Here is a 5,000-nt window from a genome sequence, read left to right on the forward strand (position 1 = left end):
GTAATCTGGGACATTCTTGTTTGTGGTAATTTTTCAATTGGTTGAGGAATCAAGGCAACTGCTGTTGTTCTATCTCTGCAATTGATCAGAAAGAGGATATCTTCATTGATTACTCATGCAATAGTAATTTAAATGTAAAGTACCTATGAAGAGGACTAGGTATTATAGAACTTTTACAAATTTGGGCCCTGTCAATCATATAATTGGCATCATGTCCTTAATACCCACATATCAAAATCTTTGTTTGTACATCAATGCCTACACTGAAGTATCTGATCTCTCTTCTCTTCCCTCTTTGGAAATGAATGAAGAATTCTGATGAATCATAGACTTAAAGCTGTGTGATGGAGGAGGATTACGCTGTTGGCTTATCGTTATCCAGAAACACGCTGTCAGAGATGTTTCTTAACTTCGTTTTAAAGGACGAGATGGAGAAAAGTAGGATCCCTGAGAGAGCTTATAAACTTACATGAATGTTCCATTTATTTTTTTACTGTTCATCATTCAGGAACTAACTGCTGAGGGCTGGAATATGTAATAACGCTGAATATTTAAAAGACGCTAGTCTACACACCACACCCAAACAATCGCTACTAATCTACCCATTCTTGACACTCTGGCAAAGGCTAACAAAGCACAGGGCATATCCTGGCAAGATGAAGCGCGTAGATATTCCTGGCAATTTATTGGTAAACGAGGAACCAGTCAAAGCACTATGTTAACAGAATAGGTATGCTGAAGCCACGATGATGGTTTGACATTAGAATACCATTGAGACTTAAAACAGTTTTGGAGTAGATTTTGACAATATTTTAAATAGACACAAGGAAAAAGTCCTCATTTGAAAGCCACTGTGAATGTCTTTTAAACATTTTTGCAGCTCTCAAAAGCTGGTGATTTATCTCTGGGTCATTGTAGTTGAGTTTATGAACCAAAGGGCTTCTTTGTGGCAAGCTTCAGACATTGTGTTACAGGATAGGATATTAGGACAGGCGGAGGGAGAGGGTTTTGAGGTTTAAGCCTAGGTGAGCCTGTCGCTGAAATGTGAATGGGAGATGATACCAGTCTCGGAAGGGATTAGGAATAAAGACCATTAGGAAATTTGCATCTTATTACACATTCCTAAATATTTCATATCCTACAGTGATCCAATTTTGGTTGATTGTTTACCCTCTTCATGTTGTGTGGACTTAATGTTGAAGGAAATATTACCCCTTTGGCAAGGCATCCCTGCAATGAGGTGGTGTAATGCAGATACATTGCATCAGTCATGGCAGACAGCTGAGTCACTTCCCTCCCACCAAGTCCAATATTAAGCTCATGTTCATGCATTAAATCACTGTCACCATGTAGTCCTTTTAGTCCTTGATTTGTGTTGTTAAGTCATCTCACCAGTATCTGAAAATCTACAGAGGATTTTGAGGAATTTGGTATATATACATTCTTGAGCAGGTTCAGTGACATCATCTTTAAAATGGAGGAAGGAACGTACGGGGATGTGGTTCAGGATTTCTCTTTTGATATTGTAAGGCCAGAAAGAAAGTTTGAATTCAGTCAAGTTTTTCGTTTAATTATTGTTTTTTTTTCTGTGACTTCTATGGAAGAGAAGAAATATTATCAGTACAGTTCAGTGAAGCTTGTTTGGTCAAGTGCTAAAACACTATTGAGGATTATAAGTAATACGTATAACACCGTGATATTTAACTTGATTTCCAGTTTATTAGAGAGCACATATCTGCATATACCTATAACCTGGTCTTGGTATCATATCCCCAACCAATGAAGGATTTTAATGTAATGTAGTCATGTCTTTTTGCATTCAAGACTCGTGCTTTATTTACCGCTGCAGGTATATTGGTGATCTGTCACATATAGAAACTTTTAACCAGAATTTGAAGGTAGTGGTAGTTTAGTCACAAAGCCCTTTAATCCTGCAAAGCTGTTATTTTAACGTTTCTGATTAGACATTTGCTTCAGGGTAAAGTATGTTTTTTTTTTCTAGAGTGCTGTTAACAGTTCGAGAAGAGTCCATTTGTGAACAAGTCATTTTGTAATGTAACTTATGTAAGATTGTCCCATTCATTTAAATAGAAGTGTAATGCATTGGTGATCTTATCTTTTATAGAGCTTTGTAGATATTATCATAATAATTTAAGTTTTGTAATAAGGAGTGTTGGTTGTTTGCTATATTGTTTATTGCTGGATTGGTTAAATGTTTACTGCATATTGTGTTATCAGTGTTACATGATATCAGCAGCCTCCCCAATTTTAGTGACGGATATTTATTTTTTCTCTGTTATGATCAATATTAAGTGGGATTCAGTCCAGAACTTTGATTAGCTTTGATTGTGACAATTTTGTGTGCAGCATCATTTATGATTAGAAAAATAAAGTTGATGCCTTTGTTTACTCAGTATTTAGGGCACATATGCACACTTAGAATAAGTAGCTTCTATTATTCAGGTTAGGTGAATGCCCAACAGATGATTTTTAACATAAGTCTTCCCTATGTGGAATTGGCTGATCTTGGCAGTGCAGAAAATATCATAGAAGAAAAGTTTCAGATCATGTTACGTAACATAGATATTTACAAAGTACAGATTGGTAATGAAAGTCAGCTAGGCACTAAATAACATTACATCATTAGTTGAGTGGGGGAGCAGGAAAGGGGTAGGGTTGGGTTGATAAATGGAAAGGGTATGATGTGACCTGGTTGCCAGCTAACTTGATCCTTCATGGTGTCCACAAATTTCAGGCGGGCGTGTCCTTGTACGAGTTTTGTTATTCTTTGTGAAGGAGAAATCCGAATACCCACTTGAGGGTGTTATTATGCTCTAAAGGGGTGAAATATCTATATCTATAATATTTTTTGGTTCATGTCAAGGTAGAAGCTTGGTGTTATTAAATATGCTTGATTGATGTACATGGACTATTTGGCCATAAAGTAATTTTTCATTGGTAGATCTAGAGACCCATATTATTCCTCAATGCTACATCAATAGCCTCATAAGTGGAGGGTTTGATTCAAAAGCCTGTAGCTGAAAGATGCGTGTGGACAAAGACAGAATTGTGCAGTATAGTCCAAGGGGCACTAGAATCTTCTTTTTTTAGCAGATGGTCTGTTATCATGCTGCTAGTATGTATGCATTGCTGGTGATTTTTGTTTAGGATATAGATGATTAACCCCCCCTGTAGTCCCCCCCCCCCCCCCCCCCCCCCCCCCCCCCCCCCCCCCCCCCGAGAAAAACAAAATGTCTAGCACATCTTATGAACCAAGTAGTAATGGCTTTGTGACAGTAAAATTGATTACAGTATTCTGGATCATTTTCTTCTGGTACACGACAAAAATACCTTGAAATTGGAAATTAGAAATTACAATAGTGTGTCTGCTGTGATGGTTTATGATATCTGTCATCACTTATTTTTTTTGTTTTCTGCAACTATAAAATTTGGTAGGATTTCCTTGTTCTCTAGAGGAAGATTCTCATTCGTGTGATATATTATTGTGTTAGAAAAAGGTAGATGATAAAAAAAAAAGTTTTGTAGGTATGAAATTTACTATTGTCTTACGCAAGTTAAGTTTGTTAAGAGGAGGAAATAAACTCAAATCTTTTAAAATACCTGAAAAGTATTTTAACCCTTTATTAACTCTTATGTGAGTCAGACATAATTTGACACAAGTTAGATTATTCTGTAAATTTTAGTATCAGATTTGAATGATTGTCTTGGATGAACAACAGCTCATCAGCAACTGCCTTTCCTTGTGATATGGGTATGGTCATTTGGGCACGGTAATTTCCATCAGTTGGGCGCAGGATAATTTCCATGCATATGTTTACTAGAGTGATTGGCTAATTGGAGTAGATTAAACTTTTAAACTTTTTAGATAGTGGTAACATCAGTGGATTAAACTTATAAACTTATAGTTAATGGTAACATCTGGTAGAACCCTACTACCTATCATAAAGTGTCAAGTCTTTGTTTATAATCTTCGCTGAAGTTCAGGAACAGAGGGAGGAGGGATGTGTTCAGGTGTTTGCAGCTATTTGCAGTAGAAAATAAGGCTGTGGTTGGAGCCATGGGTATACCGCCTTTTCACGCCACCTTTGTATTTCAAACATCGTTGGTCCGCACAGCCGTGCTTTGCCGCTGTTGCCTCTTCACTTTGTTGACTTTCTCATGCATGTTTGAAACTCGTTTTTTCCTTGTATTGTTGCCTATACACACTATATTTCACAGTTGTTTTGCTGACATTTATTTTCCTTGCATACCATACTTATCACTTATGCAGGAAAAATACTTTTATATATGCATGATATAAGCAAATATTTGCAAAATATTTGGGGATGGGGCAATGAGAGAGTTAGCAAGGTGTTGACAATATTGCTTTCATAACACGTCTTGCGGTAACTTCTACTGTGCAACTTTAGGTTTTGAACACATTCTGGCAAAGTAAGCAGGTCTGCTGTTAATTCTTTATATTTACCATTAATATTATAATATGCAAGTATATATATATTATTTATTTATTTTTCATTTTTCTCATATATTTTATGGATAAGGAGAAAAGTTGCAAAAACATGTAAATGTAATATTGAAGAGTGCAAAATATTAAAACAGAACACTGGAAAGACTAGATCTTACCCTTACAGTGGAATGCAAATGGAATGCAACGTTCATTTATTATTTCTGTCTTGGATATTTTGGTTTATTGCAATATCAGGTACTCTTTTTTTTTTTACATTTTAAATATGCTAATAAAACTAGAATAATTCAGAGAAATTACTAACCAAGAAAAGAATATTATGATTATATTGAATTTGTGATATAGATACTTGTTTTCTCCATTAACTAAGCTTGCAAGTTGCATAGAACATAAACGGTTTCAAATAGAGTGCCATTTTTTTCATATTGCAATTCATTAGCTCTTTTTTTTATGTAATGTCAGGGATTTGACAAGATTTTTTTTTTACATGTCTTCAAGATATTACTACATTGAT

General features: G+C 35.6%; 1 protein-coding gene across 2 annotated transcripts in view; it reads left to right on the forward strand.

Annotated features, from left to right (window-relative positions):
- Positions 1-5,000, forward strand: part of Rab11 (RAS oncogene family member Rab11) — a 22,863-nt gene that overhangs the window by 992 nt on the left and 16,871 nt on the right. The window lies entirely within an intron of this gene.

This window comes from Penaeus japonicus, unplaced genomic scaffold, assembly GCF_977035675.1.
Source record: "Penaeus japonicus unplaced genomic scaffold, GWHDUDI00000001_assembly GWHDUDI00000004, whole genome shotgun sequence".
Classification (NCBI taxonomy): Eukaryota; Metazoa; Arthropoda; class Malacostraca; order Decapoda; family Penaeidae; genus Penaeus; species Penaeus japonicus.